Source organism: Salvelinus namaycush, chromosome 5 (genome assembly GCF_016432855.1).
Source record: "Salvelinus namaycush isolate Seneca chromosome 5, SaNama_1.0, whole genome shotgun sequence".
NCBI classification, from domain to species: domain Eukaryota; kingdom Metazoa; phylum Chordata; class Actinopteri; order Salmoniformes; family Salmonidae; genus Salvelinus; species Salvelinus namaycush.
The window spans coordinates 55,591,785-55,612,354 of record NC_052311.1 but is presented as its reverse complement, the minus strand read 5'-3'; positions in this window follow the sequence as shown (position 1 = coordinate 55,612,354).

Below are 20,570 nucleotides of genomic sequence, written 5' to 3'. Positions count from 1 at the left end.
AATGAAGGCTTTTCCATGCAAGACATTGCCACGAAACTGAAGATGTCTGTCACGCCCTGACCTTAGAGAGCCGTTTTATTTCTCTATTTGGTTAGGTCAGAGTGTGTTTTGGGGTGGGCATTCTATGTTATCTGTTTCTTTGTTTTTGGCCATGTGTGGTTCCCAATCAGAGGCAGCTGTCCATCGTTGTCTCTGATTGGGAATCATACTTAGGCAGTCCTTTTTCCCTCTTTCATTTGTGGGATCTTATTTTTGCATTGGTTGTTATTTTGCTCTGCAGGACGTCACGTTCGTATTTTGTTTTGTTGTTGTCGGTGTTCATTAAAATTAATAAATAGAATGAACACGTACCACACTGCGCTTTGGTCCACTTCTTCCCATGACGATCGTGACAGAAGATCCCACCACAAAAGGACCAAGCAGCGTGGCCAGGAGGAGAAGGGATCCTGGGCACGGGAGAGAAGGGAGTTTAGGACATCGTGGACATGGGAGGAGAACATGGCAGGCGACAAAAGCCTGCCATGGAAAAGGCGGAGGCAGATAGAGAGGAGCGGAGAGATCAGGAGTTACGGCAGAGACGGGAGCACGAGAGGCAACCCAAAACATTTTGGGTGGGGTACACGGGTTGGTGAGCGGGGCGAGCGGAGTTGGTCACGGTTCCAGTGCCATGTTTTCCGGTTTTACGCACCGTGCCTTCAGTGCAAAGTCACAGCCCAGTGCGTGCAGTACATGCTCTCCGTACCTGCCGCGTAAAGACGGGTATCCAGCCAGGAAGGGTGGTGCCGGCTCAGCGCTCCTGGTCTCCAGTGCGCCTCCTCGGACCGGTATATCCTGCGCCGGCTCTGCTCAAGGTGTCTCCTGTGCGCCTGCACAGCCCAGTGCGTCCTGTGTCAGCGCCTCGAACGTGCCAGGCTAAAGTGGTGATTCAGCCAGGAGGGGTTGTGCGAGCTCTAAGCTCCAGAACTCCAGTGTCCTTTCACAGCCCAGTGTGTCCTGTGCTGGTGCCCCGCACTTGCTGGATTGAAGTGGGTATCCAGCCAGGACGGGTTGTGCCTGCTCCATGAACCAGGCCTCCAGTGTGTCTCTCCAGCCCGGTGAGTCCTGTGCCTGCTCCACGAACCAGGCCTCCAGTGTGTCTCTCCAGCCCGGTGAGTCCTGTGCCTGCTCCACGAACCAGGCCTCCAGTGTCTCTCTCCAGCCCGGTGAGTCCTGTGCCTGCTCCACGAACCAGGCCTCCAGTGTCTCTCTCCAGCCCGGTGAGTCCTGTGCCTGCTCCACGGACCAGGCCTCCTGTGTGTCTCCCCAGACTGGTGAATCCTGTGCCTGCTCCACGCACCAGGCCTGCAGTGTGTCTCCCCAGACTGGTGAATCCTGTGCCTGCTCCACGCACCAGGCCTGCAGTGTGTCTCCCCAGTCCAGAGCCTCCAGCGACGGTCCCCAGTCCGGAGCCTTCAGCGACGGTCCCCAGTCCGGAGCCTCCAGCGACGGTCCCCGAGGTGGTCCCCAGTCCGGGGCCTCCAGCAATGGTCCGCAGTCCGGGGCCTCCAGCGACGGTCTGCATTCCAGAGTCTTCAGCGACGATCTGCAGTCCAGAGTCTCCAGCGGGGGTTCCCAGTTCGGAGCCTCTGGCGATGATCTACAGTCCGGTTCCTCCTGCAACGATTCACAGTCCGGAGTCCCCGGCAACGATCCACGGTCCGGTTCCACAGAAGCGGAGGGATCAGAGTAGGGAGCGGGGGCTACGTCCCGAACCGGAGCCGCCACCGAGGGTAGATGCCCACTCGGACCCTCCCATATAGGTTCAGGTTTGTGGCCGGGAGCCCGCACCTTTGGGGGGTGGGGTACTGTCACACCCTGACCTTAGAGAGACGTTTTATTTCTCTATTTGGTTAGGTCAGGGTGTAATTTGGGGTGGGCATTCTATGTTATCTATTTCTTGGTTTTTGGCCGAGTGTGGTTCCCAATCAGAGGCTGCTGTCCATCGTTGTCTCTGATTGGGATCAAACATAGGCAGTCCTTTTTCCCTCTTTCATTTGTGGGATCTTATTTTTGCATTGGTTGTTATTTTGCCCTGCAGAACGTCACGTTCGTATTTTGTTTTGTTGTTGTTGGTGTTCATTAAATAAATAAATAGAATGAACACGTACCACGCTGCGCTTTGGTCCACTTCTTCCCATGACGATCGTAACAATGTCATACAACGCTGTGTACTACTCCATTCACAGAACAGCGCAAACTGGCTCTAACCAGAATAGAAAGAGGAGTGGGAGGCCCGGGTGCACAACTGAGCAAGAGGACAAGTACATCAGAGTGTCTAGTTTGAGAAACAGATGCCTCACAAGTCATCAACTGGATTAAATAGTACCTGCAAAACACCAGTCTCAACATCAACAGTGAAGAGGTGACTCCGGGATGCTGGCCTTTTCAAGCATAGTTGTGGCTGCATCATGTTATGGGTATGCTTGTAATCGTTAAGGACTTTTTCAGGATAAAAAAAGAAACAGAATAGAGCTAAGCACAGGAAAAATCCTAGAGGAAAACCTGGTTTAGTTTGCTTTCCACCAGACACTGGGAGACAAATTCGCCATTCAGTAGGATAATAACCTAAAACACAAGGCCAAATCTACACTGAAGACAGTGAAATTTCTTGAGTGACCGAGTTACAGTTTTGATTTAAATGTACTTGCAAATCTATGTCGAGACCTGAAAATGGTTGTCTAGCAATGAATTTTGAAAAACAATAATTGGCAAATGTTTCACAATCCAGGTGTGGAAAGATCTTAGAGACTTACCCAGAAAGACTCACAGCTGATCACTGCACAACCCTTTTTCTTAATTTCACCCATTCATTCTTTATATACTGTATACAGAACTCCCAATCCAGGTTTATTTCAGTAGTAAAACATGTACCACCTGTTTTGGTTGTCATGATGATGTGGTGTACTAAGCATGTGCGAACCATGAAGACTTTATGGATGTCTTTTATGAAACAGGTGCTATGTGGTTGGATGGGACAGGCCACTCCCTCTCCAGTCTTTAGTACCACCCTGGGCGCTCTATGCTTTATGTGTCACCCTCACGTCAAATGAAGATCAAAGAGTTCAGAAGGCATTGCGATGGTGACGGTGGCTTGAGGTGGGTTTTGGGGCCACCTGTGTTTGTGTGAGAGCATGTTCTCATGGACAGTGTGTAATGGCCTGCTGAATGAAATCAATCTTCTCCAGAGTCGGCTACATTAACACACCAGGTCATCTGCAGGTCCCAGGGACTCACACACAGACAGACAGTCACATTCCCGTAGTGTGAAACAACAGGATGCTCTCTGACTCAACACCCTCTCTGTGGCCTCTATCTCTCACTCCATCCATCCATATCTCTCTCCATCTCCCTCACCAGCTCTCTCAATTTCTCTCTCACACATACACCCAGTAGTCTCCCCTCTTCGTCTCTCTCCCTCTTTCTCTCTCTGTCTCTCTGATGCTCCAGATTCCCCCTACTTGCTCTGTTTGACCACCCAGAGCTTTATGTAGGGAGGTGATGACTATACGAGGCTCTGCTTGAGTGGCAGACATAAGTAGCAAGAGAGAGAAAGCGAGAGAGAGAGAGAGAGGGAGATAGAGAGAGTGTAAGGGTTAGAGAGAGACAGAGTAGTAGACAGAGAGAGAGGGAGAGAGAGAGGGAGATAGAGAGGGAGATAGAGAGAGTGTAGTAGACAGAGAGAGAGGGAGAGAGAGAGGAGAAAGCGGAGAGAGATCGCCATGGAGGTTGACTGGTTGCAGCGGAGGCAGGAGCGGGTGTTGGCATGTTGGGAGCTGAAACACAGAGTCAATTGTTGCAAGAGGAGAACTTTGTAGTGAGAGGCAGGCAACGCTAGTAGGCAGTCCAAGAGAAACTGTTAAACATGTGGTAATCAAAAAACAAAACCAATCTGGTGTATTTTCAAAAGTATGAGAAGCAGACATTCTTTCTGGCAGTGGTTGGAAGGGACATGTCCCGCTGAGTTTCCTGATTGGATCAAAGAAGCAGTAGATACTACGTATCATTACCTTCCATCAAACTGAGGGCCTAGACTTCAATTAGACCAGGCTGCTTCTGGCCATCATGGCCCTGAATTGAACAGTCAGATGGAACTGATACGTGTGTGTGTGTGTGTGTGTGTGTGTGTGTGTGTGTGTGTGTGTGTGTGTGTGTGTGTGTGTGTGTGTGTGTGTGTGTGTGTGTGTGTGTGTGTGTGTGTGTGTGTGTGTGTGTGTGTGTGTGTGTGTGTGTGTGTGTGTGTGTGTGTGTGTGTGTGTGTATGTGTGCGTGCGTGCGTGCGTGCGTGCGTGCGTGCGTGCGTGCGTGCGTGCGTGCGTGCGTGCGTGTGTGTGTGTGTGTGTGTGTGCGTGCACGTGTGCGTGTGTGTGCCTGCGTTTAACAAACCTGATCCGACAGTGCCAAAGGCATAAGTCTTAAGAAATGTAATAAAATCTATAAATTGCGCTCATGGAAGGCTGCAGAATGTATGGCAAACAGGCCACAGAGAGCAAATGAAAATCACTGACAGAGAGAGAGACAAAGAGAGCGAGAGAAGGTGAGAAAGGGTGTGAGAGAGAGAGAGAGAGAGAGAGAGAGAGAGAGAGAGAGAGAGAGAGAGAGAGAGAGAGAGAGGGAGAGAGAGAGAGATTGCCATAAGGGGAATTACTCAACCATTAATATGCTGTAAATGTTGTTCCAGTAATATCACTCTGATTACAATAGAATGTGAGCAATGGTTTTTAAATGAAAGCCATCCTCTCTTGCTCATAATTCTATCCTCCTGATTCCTGCTTACAAGCAAAAATCAAAGCAGGAAGCGCCAGTGACTAGATCAATAGAAAAGTGGTCAGATGAAGAAGATGTTAAGCTACCGGACTGTTTTGCTAGCACAGACTGGAATATGTTCCGGGATTCCTCCGATGGCATTGAGGAGTACACCACATCTGTCATTGGCTTCATCAATAAGAGCAAAGATGACGTTGTCCCCACAGTGACCGTACGTACATACCCCATCCAGAAGCCATGGATTACAGGCAGCATCCGCACTGAGCTAAAGGTTAGAGCTGCCGCTTTCAAGGAGCGGGACTCTAACCCGGAAGCTTATAAGAAATCCCGCTATGCCCTCCGACGAACCAAACAGGCAAAGTACCAATACAGAACTAATATTGAGTCGTACTACACCGGCTCTGACGCTCGTCGGATGTGACAGTCGGATGTAAACCATTACAGTCTACAAAGGGAAGCACAGCCGAGAGCTGCCCAGTGACATGAGCCTACCGGACGAGCTAAACTACTTCTATGCTTGCTTCGAGGCAAATAACACTGAAACATGTATGAGAGCAACAGCTGTACCGGAAGACTGTGTGACCACTCTCTCCGCAGCCGATGTGTGTAAGACCTTTAGATAGGTCAACATTCACAAGGCCACAGGGCCAGACGGATTACCAGGACGTGTACTGCGAGCACGCGCTGACCAACTAGCAAGTGTCTTCACTGACATTTTCAACCTCTCCCTGTCCGAGTTTGTAATACCAACATGTTTTAAGCAGACCACCATAGTTCCTGTGCCCAAGAACACTAAGGTAACCTGCCTAAATGACTACCGACCCGTAGCACTCACGTCTGTAGCCATGAGCTGCTTTGAAAGGCTGGCCATGGCTCACATCAACACCATCATCCCAGAAACCCTAGACCCACTCCAATTTGCATACGGCACCAACAGATCCACAGATGATGCAGTCTCTATTGCACTCCACACTGCCCTTTCCCACCTGGACAAAAGGAACACCTACGTGAGAATGTTATTCATTGACTACAGCTCAGCGTTCAACACCATAGTACCCTCGAAGCTCATCAATAATCTAAGGACCCTGGGACTAAACACCTCCTTCTGCAATTGGATCCTGGACTTCCTGTAGGGCCGCCCCCAGGTGGTAAGGGTAGGTAACAACACATATGCCATTCTGATCCTCAACACAGGGGCCCCTCAGGGGTGCGTGCTCAGTCCCCTCCTGTGCTCCCTGTTCACTCATGACTGCACAGCCAGGCACAACTCCAACACCATCATCACATTTGCAGATGACACAACAGTGGTAGGCCTGATCACCGACAACAACGAGACAGCCTATAGGGAGGATGTCAGAGACCTGGCCGTGTGGTGCCAAGACAACAACCTCTCCCTCAACGTGATCAAGACAAAGGAGATGATTGTGGACTACAGTAAAAAGAGGACCGAGCACGCCCCATTCTCATCGACGGGGCTGCAGTGGAGCAGGTTGAGAGCTTCAAGTTCCTTGGTTTGCACATCACCAAAAAACTAACATGGTCCAAGCACACCAAGACAGTCGTGAAGCGTGCATGACAAAACCTATTCCCTCTCAGGAGACTGAAAATATTTGTCATGGGTCCTCAGATCCTCAAAAGGTTCTACAGCTGCACCATCGAGAGCTTCCTGACTGGTTACATCACTGCCTGGTATGGCAACTGCTCGGCCTCCGACCTCCAATAGGCTTCTAAACAGCTTAGAGCCCCAAGCCATAAGACTCCTGAACATCTAGTCAAATGGCTACCCAGACTATTCGCATTGCTCCCCCCCCTCCCCTCTCCACACCACTGCCACTCTCTGTTGTCATCTATGCATAGTCACTTTAACTCTACCTACATGTACATACTACCTCAATTAACCGGTGCCCCCGCACATTGACTCTGTACCGGCACCACCCTGTATATATTGTTCTTTTTTACTTCTGCTCTTTAATTACTTGTTACATTTATCTCTTATTCTTATCCATATTTTTTGAAACTGCACTGTCGGTTAGTGGCTCATAAGTAAGCATTTCACTGTTGTATTCAGCGCATGTGACTAATACAATTTGATTTGATTTGATTTAACTTGATGCTAAATGTAAATAAGCTTCATAAAGTGGACCAACGGTTCCTGCAGAAAATACTGTAGTTGCAGCTGCCCTTAAAAAAATATTTTGATATATTAATGTTCAGATGACCTTCTGAACCAGCTCTTTTAAATATCCACCATTTACATGAATGGCAGTTGAAGCATTTGGAGAAACATAGTATTAATTGCTTCCAGCATACGTTGCTTGTTTAAAATGTGACTACATCATCTATTTAAGGCACTAGTCTAGTTCAGCATCTCATTAAAACCCAGTAATGTACCTGTGCTTGTCTCAGACCTGGGTTCAAATACCATTTGAAATCTTTCAAATACTTTCAGCTATTGCTTCAGCCTGCCTGGAGTGCCCGTTGGGTGGGTTTTGGCACTATTATGTTGGTTTCATTGTGCCAGGCAAACTAAATCAGGCACAGCTTAAGTATTTTCATTCATTTCAAATAGTATTTGAACCCAGGTCTGGCTGGTGTTAATGAAAAAAGAACACTGTGCTTTGGTAGTCTAAATGAAATGAGGCAGACAGCAAACTCTCCTCACAGGCTCAATCAACCCAGCAATTAATCACAGGTTGAATTAGTGGCCAGGCCCGATACAATTATGTAATAAGTCTGAAGTTGGACCTGACGTTAAGATACATAAACCTCCTGCTGATAGCTTCTCCTTCATGTGAAATGCAGCATCACATTCCCAGGCCAGGGCAACAGGAGGAGAATGAGAGGAAGCCTGCATGGCCCTCTTAAATGCTATTTAATCACTGCGAGCGAGGCCAGGCGAGCCCCAGCAGCAGCCCTGCCATACAGCACTTACTGACTTACCAACTCTATACCTTTCTTTCTCTCTTTCTCTCATCTTAATAATTGAGAGGAAGGCGTGTGATGAATGTGTTTAATAACTGGAGGAAATCAGAGCACTTAGGCAGCCCATCAATCTCACGGTACAGGGGTGGAAAAAGACCAGAGCTTTCCAAATCCTTGAGATCTGGCAAGTGCTTTTTGGAGAGCTTTACCCAGATATGTGAAGACAAATTGAGAGGAATGGAGGGAGCGAGGTAGGAATGGGGGTAGCAATAGAGAGAGAGAGAGCGGGAGAGAGAAGGAGAGAGTTGGTTATCTAGGAGCAAAGAGGTTGTCTGAGTTCCTCAGGGCCACGAGAGGGTAGTAGACAAGGAGAGAGACCAGTTATACACGGTGGAGTTGAGAGCTCCAGAGAGACACACAGCTTACAGAGGGATGGAGATTTTAAAAAGGAGGACAGAGGGAAAGAAAGAAGACAGGAGATGATAGTCTTCCTTTTCTGAAAATGTTGGTTCCAAACCGTCCCATACCCAGTTGTGATTCACAGTTTTGAAGAAGATAAAATTACCTTGCAGAATGAGCGGCAGAAAATGTGAAAAAGTATTGGACACAGATATACAAAATTACTGGAAAACAAACTGAGATAGACCGAGGGATCAGAAGGGCTAGAGAAAGTGAATTAAGGCAGGTTACGTGTGTGTCTGTCAGCTTGGTTAGTTTGAATACAACAACACAGGCTTTGTGCAGGCTTTGATGAGATGTATTGTCAGCATGTTCTTTCCACAAAGACCAGGTAACCCAGCAGGTCATTACAGCTGTACCCTCAGGGCATACTAAAGAGGAGACTCACACATTTCACCTCTTTCTCTCACTCGACAGGGAAACCCCTACACTACACAGGCTCTGTCAATCTCTTTCGCTCTCTGCCTATCAATTCAATTTGCTTTATTCTCTTTCAATGTATCTCTTTCTCTCCCTGCTCTCTCTCTCTCTGTATATCTCACTGTCTGTGTGTATCTCTCACTGTCTGTCTCTGTGTATGTGTCTCTCTCGCTCTGTTTATCTCTCTCTCGCTCTCTCTGTGTGTGTCTCTCTCTCTCTGTGTGTGTATTTCTCTCTCTCTGTATGTCTCTCTCTGTGTCTCTCTCGCTGTGTCTCTTTCTGTGTATGTCTCTCTCTGTGTATGTCTCTCTCTGTCTCTCTGTCTCTCTCTCTCTCTCTCTCTGTCTCTCTCTCTCTCTCTCTCTCTCTCTGTGTCTCTCTCTCTCTGTGTCTCTCTCTCTGTATGTCTCTCTTTCGCTCTCTGTATCTCTCTCTCTCTCCATATGTCTCTCTCTGTGTTTCTCTCTCTGTGTTTCTCTCTCTCTCTCTCGCTCTGTGTTTCTCTCTCTCTCTCTCTCTCTCTGTGTTTCTCTCTCTGTGTTTCTCTCTCTGTGTTTCTCTCTCTCTCTCTCTCTCTCTCTCTCTCTCTCTCTCTCTCTCTCTCTGTCTCTCTCTCTCTCTCTGTCTCTCGCTCTCTGTATGTCTCTCTCTCTGTTTCTCTCTCTCTGCGTGTCTCTCTGTTTCTCTCTCTCTGTGTGTCTCTCTGTTTCTCTCTCTCTGTGTGCCTCTCTGTTTCTCTCTCTCTGTGTGTCTCTCTGTTTCTCTCTCTCTGTGTGTCTCTCTGTTTCTCTCTCTCTATGTGTCTCTCTGTTTCTCTCTCTCTGTGTGTCTCTCTGTTTCTCTCTCTCTGTGTATGTCTCTCTCTCTCTCTCTCTCTCTCTCTCTCTCTCTCTCTCTCTCTCTCTCTCTCTCTCTCTCTCTCTCTGTGTCTCTCTCTCTGTGTCTTTCTGTGTCTCTCTCTCTCTGTGTCTCTCTCTCTCTGTGTTTCTCTCTCTGTGTTTCTCTCTCTCTCTCTCTCTCTCTCTCTCTCTCTCTCTCTCTCTCTCTCTCTCTCTCTCTCTCTCTCCATATGTCTCTCTCTGTGTCTCTCTCTGTGTTTCTCTCTCTGTGTGTCTCTGTGTCTCTCTCTCTCTCTCTCTGTCTCTCTCTCTCTCTGTCTCTCTCTCTCTCTCTGTTTGTCTCTCTCTTTCTCTGTGTCTCTCTCTGTTTCTCTCTCTCTGTGTCGCTCTGTGTGCCTCTCTCTCTGTCTCTCTGTCTCTCTATCTCTCTCTCTCTGGGTCTCTCTCTCTATGTGTGTGTTCCTCGCTCTCTGTGTGTGTGTCTCTCTCTCTGTGTCTCTCTCTTTCTCTGTGTGTCTCTCTCTTTCGCTCTCTCTCTCTCTCTGTTTCTCTTTCTCTATGTCTCTCTCTCTCTCTCTGTGTTTCCCTCTCTCTGTGTGTGTCTCTCTCTTACTGCTACTGCAGCCTCAATGAGAGGAGTTCCAGGCTGGTCTAGGCTGTGTTGTGGGTGGGTTCCCCCTCCCTCCACTCTCCTCTGAAGTGTAGTAAAGCCTGTGGAATGCTTTCCTCTTATACCCCTTCACTTTGGTTGTAAATCACCTGCATCCCTGTCTGGATAGCCGTTAAATGCCACATCGTCCACTCACATTTCTCCCCCAGGTTTTTTCCTTCCAAGCATAGAAAGAAACAGAAGAGAGAAAGAGAGAGAGAGAGAGAGAGAGAGAGAGAGAGAGAGAGAGAGAGAGAGAGAGAGAGAGAGAGAGAGAGAGAGAGAGAGAGAGAGAGAGAGAGAGAGAGAGAGAGAGAGAGAGCGAGAGAGAGAGAGAGAGAGAGAGAGAGAGAGAGAGAGAGAGAGAGAGAGAGAGAGAAACACAGAGAGAGAAACACAGAGAGAGAAACACAGAGAGAGAAACACAGAGAGAGAGAAACACAGAGAGAGAGAAACACAGAGAGAGAGAGACACAGAGAGAGAGACACAGAGAGAGAGAGACACAGAGAGAGAGAGAGAGAGAGAGAGAGAGAGAGAGAGAGAGAGAGAGAGAGAGAGAGAGAGAGAGAGAGAGAGAGAGAGAATAATCAAACCTTATCGGAAACAACATACCTATGTTTAGATTATAAATAGTAAACATTTTAAAAGGTTTTGGTACATTGTGAACTTATGTTCCACAATTACACAGGCCAGGGGGACATGGAGCGGTGCAGGAAGAGGAGAGAGAGATGGATGGAGGAAGGAAGGAACACCTGCTTGCAATTTTGGAAACAGAAAACTCCAGTTCTTGGGCTTGGCTGGCACAGCTACTCCGCATCATTTTTCAGATAAATCCAATATAAAGCCCATATAAACGCCAGCCCCTCTGGAGCGGGCCATGTGTGGACATTTTTGTAACGTTGCCAGAGGACTATGGAGAGAGCAGAGGCTACTTTAAAGGGGAAATGTGAAGAATTACTTTTCAATCTCCCCCTCTTAGAGGTTCAGCTGACCCATGTACGGCTAAATTGGTGCGTCTGTGGGGTGGGGGTCGACTGCTTCAGGGCAGGTGACTTCACAGTTCCAGGAAGGAAGGATTTGAACAGTTATGGGACACAAGATATACAATGTATGTGAAACATTTCAGTCAGTCAGTCATCTATTCATCAATTCATTCATTCATCCACATTAATTTAAATTGGAGAGGCCTGTGTAGTATTACAGTAAAACAACAAATTCAATTTACCATCACCTCTACCTACAAAAAACCTGAACCATAACCGTGTCCTTTTAACCTGTCTAGGATAGGGGTTCCGCTAGCGGAACTCCTCCCACATTCCACTGAAAAGGCAGAGCGCGAAATTCAAAAAATATTTTTGAGAAATATTTAACTTTCACACATTAACAAGTCCAATACAGCAAATGAAAGATACACATCTTGTGAATTCAGTCAACATGTCCGATTTTTTAAATGTATTACAGCAAAAACACCACGTATATTTATGTTAGCTCACCACCAAATACAAAAGAGGACAGACATTTTTCACAGCACCGGTAGCATGCAGGTAGCATGCACAAAGCCAACCTAACTAACCTAGAACCAACCTAACTAACCTAGAAACAACTCCCTCAGATGACAGTCCTATAACATGTTACACAATAAATCTATGTTTTGTTCAAAAAATGTGCATATTTGAGCTATAAATCAGTTTTACATTACTGCTACCATCATAGCTACAGTCAGAAATAGCACGGGAGTAGCCAGAGTAAATACAGACACCAACGTCAACTACCTAATTACACATCATAAAACATTTCAGAAAAATATATGGTGGATAGCAAATGAAAGACAAAGATCTTGTGAATATAGCCAATATTTCCGATTTTTAAAATGTTTTACAGCGAAAACACCACGTATATTTATGTTAGCTCACCACCAAATACAAAAGATAGACAGACATTTTTCACAGCACCGGTAGCATGCAGGTAGCATGCACAAAGCCAACCTAACTAACCTAGAACCAACCTAACTAACCTAGAAACAACTCCCTCAGATGACAGTCCTATAACATGTTACACAATAAATCTATGTTTTGTTAAAAAAATGTGCATATTTGAGCTATAAATCAGTTTTACATTACTGCTACCATCATAGCTACCATCATAGCTACAGTCAGAAATAGCACGGGAGTAGCCAGGGTAAATAGACACCAACGTCAACTACCTAATTACACATCATAAAACATTTCAGAAAAATATATGGTGGATAGCAAATGAAAGACAAAGATCTTGTGAATATAGCCAATATTTCCGATTTTCTAAGTGTTTTACAGCGAAAACACAATATATCGTTATATTAGCTTACTACAATAGCTAGCACAAAACAGCATTGATTCAAGGCAAACGTAGCGATAGCACAGTTCGACAGATATATGAAATCGCATCCCAAATTGGGTCCTTATCTTTGTTGATCTTCCATCAGAATGTTGTACAAGGGGTCCTTTGTTCAGAACCGTCTTTGTTTGGGTCCAGTCCGAACTATTTCCCTCTTGAATTAGCAAGCACACTGGCAGTGCGGCGCTAACCTCTCCTTTTTGAAGAAATTCCTCCAACGCATCACGTCTAAAGTCCCGAATAAATTTCAATAATATAATTAAACTATATTGAAAAAACATACTTTAGGATGATATTGTGACATGTATCGAATAAAATCGAAGCCGGAGATCATATTCATCAATAACGACGGTTTTCCAGGAGGCGATACCAGGTCCAAATTCGCGCCTCCCAACAAAAAATAAATGGCGGTCCTCTCAATCAAAGAGGTTGTATTCAATCCCTGAACGAGATAATCACCTCATTTCTGCTCTCACTTCCGCATGACACCCAGGGGAAGGCGTATGGCGTGTTTCTACAGTCATAAGTGACATGCCCTTTTATAGACAAGCTCTTGAAGAGAGACCTCGATTTTGGAAATCTCACTTCCGGATAGGAAATGGCCTGTAAAAAGAGTTCTGTTTCACTTAGAGAAATAATTAGAACTGTTTTAGAAACTAGAGAGTGTTTTCTATCCAATATTAATAATAATATGCATATTGTACGAGCAAGAATTGAGTAGGAGGCCGTTTTAAATTTTGAACGATTTTCCCCAAAAGTGTAAACTCCACCCCTAATCCTTAAGAGGTTTTAAGTTATCAACAGACCACAAAGGAAACTGCATACCTCTGTACTTTCAGAGTATTTTTGTCTCATTTTGGTAATTTTAGTCCTTTCTGGGGGATCAGTTTTGATTTTCCTAACAATTTTTCCCAGCCACACACATTTTGCAGTTGCTTATTTGTACTGTCTAAAGTCCGTGCCTATTTTGAGTTTGATGCAAACCATCCAACCACAAAGACGACCCCTGCTCGCTCTGTGTTCAGCTACATGTTGATTCTGTGCCCAAATCCAGGGAACATCAAAGCACATTATGCCTCTGTTTCTGTCTCCTGCTCTCCTTTATCCAGGGAATGTTCCTAATAACTGTAGGGATCCTCTCTACTGTCTTGTCTGTGGACATCTCTCTCTCTCTCTTCATGTGGTTTAGACACAAAGCACTTTGTCTTATGACTGTCTATGACTGAAAGAAGAACTGTAATGTCACACTGTATCTCCCCCCAAGTGAAGAGGAAATGGAGATCACCCCTCCATATACGCTCGCCAGAGAACAAGTCAGTGTAAAAGATGACATTGTCTAGAACTATGTCATTATCAGTACTAATGATCATGTGTAAACCTTGTCCAAGCCAAAATGACCCATAGGGTAGGAGCCTGTTTCTGTACCGTGATGCACCTTAATCGGCCTTCAGATCCTCAAAAAGTTCTATAGCTGCATTATTGAGAGCATCTGGACTGGCTGCATCACCGCATCGTATGGCAGCTGCTTGGCATCCGGCCGCAAGACGCTACAGAGAGTAGTGTGTATGGCGCAGTACATCACTGGGGCCGAGCTCCCTGCCATCCAGGACCTCTATACCAGGCGGTGTCAGAGGAAGGCCCAAAAGATTGTCAAAGACTCCAGCCACCCAATCACAGACTGTTCTCTCTGCTTTCCGTACTGCAAGAGGTACCGATGCACCAAGTCTGGAACCAACAGGACCCTGAACAGCTTCCACCCCCAAGCCATAAGACTACTAAATAGTTAACCAAATAGCTACCCAGACTATCTGCTCTTTGCACTAACTCTTTTGACTCATCACACACTTGTGTTTATTATCTATCCTATTGCCTAGTCACTTTACCCCTACCCATATGTACATATCTACCTCAATTACCTTGTACACCTGCACATTGACTCAGTACTGGTACCCCGTGTATATAGCCAGGTTATTGTTACTCATTGTGTATTTATTCCACGTCCCTTTTTCAGGACCCTGACTTTCAAAGATAAATCTTAAAAATCCAAATAACTTCACAGATCTTCATTGTAAAGGGTTTAAACACTGTTTCTCATGCTTGTTCAATGAACCATAAACAATTAATGAACATGCACCTGTGGAACGGTCATTAAGACGATAACAGCTTACAGACGGTACTCAATTAAGGTCACAGTTATGAAAACTTAGGACAATAAAGAGGCCTTTCTACTGACTCTGAAAATCACCAAAAGAAAGAAGCCCATGGTCCCTGCTCATCTGCGTGAATGTGCCTTAGGCATGCTGCAAGGATGCATGAGGACTGCAGATGTGGCCAAGGCAATCAATTGCAATGTACGTACTGTGAGACGCCTAAGACAGCGCTACAGGGAGACAGGATGGACAGCTGATCATCCTCGCAGTGGCAGACCACGTGTAACAACACCTGCACAGGATCGGTACATCCGAACATCACACCTGCGGGACAGGTACAGGATGGAAACAACAACTGCCAGAGTTACACCAGGAACGCACAATCCCTCCATCAGAGCTTAGACTGTTTGCAATAGGCTGAGAGAGGCTGGACTGAGGGCTTGTAGGCCTGTTGTAAGGCAGGTCCTCACCAGACATCACCGGCAACAACGTCACTTATGGGCACAAACCCACTGTCGCTGGACCAGACAGGACTGGCAAAAAGTGCTCTTCACTGACCAAGCGCGGTTTTGTCTCACCAGGGGTGATGGTCGGATTCGCATTTATCATCGAAAGAATGAGCGTTACACCGAGGCTTGTACTCTGGAGCGGAATCGATTTGGAGGTGGAGGGTTCGTCATGGTCTGGGGCGGTGTGTCACAGCATCATTGGACTGAGCTTGTTGTCATTGCAGGCAATCTCAACGCTGTGCGTTACAGGGAAGACATCCTCCTCCCTCATGTGGTACCCTTCCTGCAGGCTCATCCTGACATGACCGTCCAGCATGACAATGCCACCAGCCATACTGCTCGTTCTGTGCATGATTTCCTGCAAGACAGGAATGTCAGTGTTCTGCCATGGCCAGCGAAGAGCCCGGATCTCAATCCCATTGAGCACATCTGGGACCTACTGGATCGGAGGGTGTAGCCTTGGGCCATTCCCCCCAGAAATATCCGGGAACTTGCAGGTGCCTTGGTGGAAGAGTGGGGTAACATCTCACAGCAATAACTGGCAAATCTGGTGCAGTCCATGAGGAGGAGATGCACTGCAGTACTTAACTTCTTTCAGCTAGGGGGCAGAATTTTTTTTTTTTTTAAATAACGTTCCCAAGGTAAACGGACTATTTCTCAGGCCCAGATCGTAGAATATGCATATAATTACATAAATACAGATTAGGATATAAAACACTCCAAAGTTTCCAAAACTGTCAAAATATTGTCTGTGAGTATAACAGAACTGATTTTGCAGGCAAAAACCTGAGGAAATCCAACCCGGAAGTGCATTTTTTTTTATCCCTGTTTCATTGCCTGCCCCTCTTCCATTTAAAGGTGTCACGATCGTCTATGGGTGAGAGAGAGGACCAAGGCGCAAAATACATTTCTCTTTTATTGAGAGAAGGGAAAAACACGAAACGAACACTGAATACAAACTAAACAAAACAACAAACGACCGTGAAGCTAAATGACGTAAGTGCATAGACAAGCAACAAACATTCAACATAGACAATTACCCACAAAACCCCAATGCCTATGTCTGCCTTAAATATGGCTCTCAATCAGAGACAATGAACCACAGCTGCCTCTAATTGAGAACCAATCTAGGCAGCCATAGACATAACTAGACAACTACACTAGACACTGCCCCATACACATACAACACCCCTAGACACTACAAAAACACATACATTCCCCATGTCACACCCTGACCTAACTAAAAAACATAAAGAAAACAAAGAATACTAAGGCCAGGGCGTGACAAAAGGGGTATCAACCAGATTCCTTTTCCAATGGCTTCCTCAGGCTGTGACCAGGCTTTAGACATAGTTTCAGGCTTTTATTTTGAAAAATGAGCGAGATTTTTCAAAACGAGTCAGGTGTCCTTTGATTAGTTCCTGTGCGCGAGAGGGGTAGCTCGACATTTTCTTTCTCATTTTATTGAATAGGTTACCGTCCGGTTGAAATATTATCGATTATGTATGTTAAAAACAACCTGACGATTGATTATAAAAAACGTTTGACATGTTTCTACGAACATTCCGGATACTTTTTGGAATTTTCGTCTGCCTTTCAGGAACGGAACGAGGGTGTGGTTTTCTGAACATAACACGCAAACCAAATGGCGGTTTTTGGTTATAAAACTAATATTTATCGAACAAAAAGAACATTGATTGTGTAAGTGGGAGTCTCGTGAGTGCAAACATCCAAAGATTATCAAAGGTAAGCGATTAATTTTATTGCTTTTCTGACTTTCGTGACCATGCTAATTTGGGGCTAGCTGTTCTTACTGTTTTGTCTAGTGATTGATAAACTCACAAACGCTTGGATTGCTTTCGCTGTAAAGCATATTTTCAAAATCTGACATGATAGGTGGATTAACAACAAGCTAAGCTGTGTTTTGGTATATTTCACTTGTGATTTCATGATTATAAATATTTTTAGTATTATTTTGAATTTGGCGCCCTGCAGTTTAGCGTTGTTGTTGATAAATGATCCCGGTAACGGGATCCGTAGCGTCAAGAAGTTAATGCAGGTGGTGGCCACACCAGATATTGACTGTTACTTTTGATTTTGACCCCCCCTTTGTTCAGGGACACATTATTCCATTTCTGTTAGTCACATGTCTGTGGAACTTGTTAAGTTTATGTCTCCGTTGTTGAATTATGTTATGTTCATACAAATATTTACACATGTTAAGTTTGCTGAAAATAAACGCAGTTGACAGTGAGAGGACGTTTCTTTTTTTGATGAGTTTAATTTTGTCTATACTTTTCACTCTCCATTGTAAGAAAGGGCTGTAAGTAAGCATGTCACTGTTAGTCTACACCTGTTGTTTACGAAGCATGTGACAAATACAATTTGATTGATTTGATGTACAAGTACACCCCCTGGACCCCCTCAAAGTCATGTTCGCTCCTCACCTGCTCTGAGGACCTCTCTGTGAGGATGCTCTAACCCTCTGCGGCCCCACCTCTTTCTCCCAGGGTCACGCCTCATTGGAACACAAACATCCTGCCCCCTGCCCCTACAACACAAACACCCCTCCCCTTCATCTCCCCCCCCTCCCTCTCCTAGCTCAGCCTGTAACCCTATCCTACCTGCAGCAGATCTCTTACATGCATTCATCAATGTCAGCCATTAAGACATGTTCTTTGGGAGAGAAAAGCAAAACATTAGATTAGATTAGAGAGAGAGAGAGAGAGAGAGAGAGAGAGAGAGAGAGAGAGAGAGAGAGAGAGAGAGAGACAGAGAGAGAGAGACAGAGAGACAGAGAGACAGAGAGACAGAGAGACAGAGACAGAGAGAGAGAGAGAGAGAGAGAGAGAGAGAGAGAGAGAGAGAGAGAGAGAGAGAGAGAGAGAGAGACAGAGAGAGAGAGACAGAGAGACAGAGAGACAGAGAGACAGAGAGACAGAGAGACAGAGAGACAGAGAGACAGAGACAGAGAGAGAGAGAGAGAGAGAGAGAGAGAGAGAGAGAGAGAGAGAGAGAGAGAGAGGGGCTGTTCTGTTACTGCTCTGGTGAATGGTGACTACTGAGACCCCTGAAGAGGAAAAAAATGTATGATTCCACTCAGTGGAGAAATTGAACTGGACTTGGAATCTGTTTCAAATGCAGGTCAAATGAAATGAACAGTAACTTCCCCCACTTGGACTGTTCCTCTTCATTCTACAATAGGGGTGAAGGGCCTCTGTCTCCCAAAGAGTGAGGAAGGTCTCCAGTGTGTGCTTTCATATTTGAGATTAGTTTGGGTGGCTGAGTGGTGGTTTGGGTTGGGTTTGGTGAGACTAGACACAAGAAGAAGGAAGAGTTGTACCACAACTAAGACGCTACCAGCACCAACTTATTCTGCCTCCATTTCCGGAATCATGCCATGGATCATTCCGGAATCATCACCATGGATGAGCAGCGGGCAGCAGATCACATGCATGCCGGTTGGCTGAGCCATCTGATAATGGCCATAGAGAAGTGCCAATCAGCCTGAGGAGATAATGTGGGAGATAATGCAGAGGACATGTAGGTCCAGGAGGATATGTCTGTCAGGATATGTCAGGGTTCTGAATCAACAAAGAGAGGGAGAAAGTCTGTAGTCAGTGGGAGGGGTAGATCAGGGTTAATCCAATCAGAAATGTTTTTTCCTTCCTTTAAATTTAACACACAAATATTGTTACCAATGGGATAATTGCGGTGGAACGTGAATTATAACAGAGTAGGTTTGATGATTCAGCTTATAGCCATTTCCTCTGTAATTATATTTTTGGGGTATAATCAGCAGTGCTCAAAGTAAAAAGATACAGCCAGGGCCTCGATCAGTAGTGGGAGAGTTGAACCTTCCAGATCTGGTGGATCACTCAGTAATTCAGTGTTGCGTGGAGAGTTTGTGTGTGTTTGTGAATGAATAGAGGAGATCCATTGAGGATCGAAGACCAAGTCTGAGTCCCAAATAGCACCTTAATCACTATAGAGTGCACTACTTGTAACCAGATCCATATGGGCCATGGTCAAAAGTAGTGCACTGTATAGTGAATAGGGAGACATTTAGGACATTTAGCCATGAGACACAAGGCTCCTCGTTTCCTCTGTTCATACCGGAGATGCCTGTGTTTGATCTTTGAAGTAAAGCTCTTTATGAATGGGGCAGTGTGCGTTTCTAAGCAAAGAGACCCTTCTGGAGTGACTCTGTCACTTTCATCTCATCCCTTGTACTTCCCCACCCCATGTTATAACCAACACACAGCAGACACCTTGCCTGCACTCTGCACAGAATGAGTCACAGATGCAGGAAAACAGAGCAGGAATGTCTGAGAGGAACGCATCACAGCAACAATACAAGACAGACCGACCTGAGATCAAACCTATCAATAGTACAAGCTAGAACACTCAAAAAGACAGGTTCCCAAAAAAACATATACAGTGCCTTCAGAAAGTGTTCAAACCCCTTGGCCTAAACACAATATCCCCATAATGTCAAAGTGGAATTATGTAAAAAAATTAAAATAAAAAAAAGTGAATTAAAAATGAAAAGCTGTAAAAAAGAAATTTAAAAAAAGTCAATAAGTATTCAACCTCCTGGTTAGCCTAAATACTGTAAGTTCAGGAGAGAAAAAGTGCTTAACAAGTAAAATAATGGACTCACTCTGTGTGCAATAATAGTGTTTAACATGATTTCTGAACAACTTCCTCAACTCTGTACCCCACACATACAATTATCTGTAAGATCCTTTAGTTGAGCAGTGAATTTCAAACACAGATTCAACCACAAAGGCCAGGGAGATTTTACAATACATCACCAAGAAGGGCACCTATTGGTATATGGGTAAAAAAAAAAGCAGACATTGAATATTCCGTTGAGCATGGTTAAGTTATTCATTTATTAATTACACTTTGGATGGTGTATCAATACACCCAGTCACTACAAAGATACAGGTGTCCTTCCTAACTCAGTTGCCAGAGAGGAGTTAATTGAGAACCAGTTACAGAGATTAATGGCTGTGATGGGAGAACACTGAGGATGGATCACCATTGTAGTTACTCCACAATACTAACCTAATTGACAGAGTGAAAAGAAGAAAACCTGTATAGAATAAAAATATTCCAAACCATGCATCCTGTTTGCAACAAGGCACTAAAGTAATACTGTCCCGAATACAAGGTGTTAAGTTTGGGACAAATCCAATAAAACACATTACTGAGTACCATTCTTCATATTTTCAAGCATAGTGGTGGCTGCATCATGTTATGGGTACGCTTGTAATCGTTAAGGACTGGAGAGTTTTTGAAGATAAAACGTAAACAGAATGGAGCTAAGCACAGCCAAAATTCTAGAGGGAAATCTGGTTCAGACACTGGGAGATGAATTCACCTTTCAGCAGGACAATAACCTAAAACACAAGGGCAAATCTACACTGAGTTGCTTACC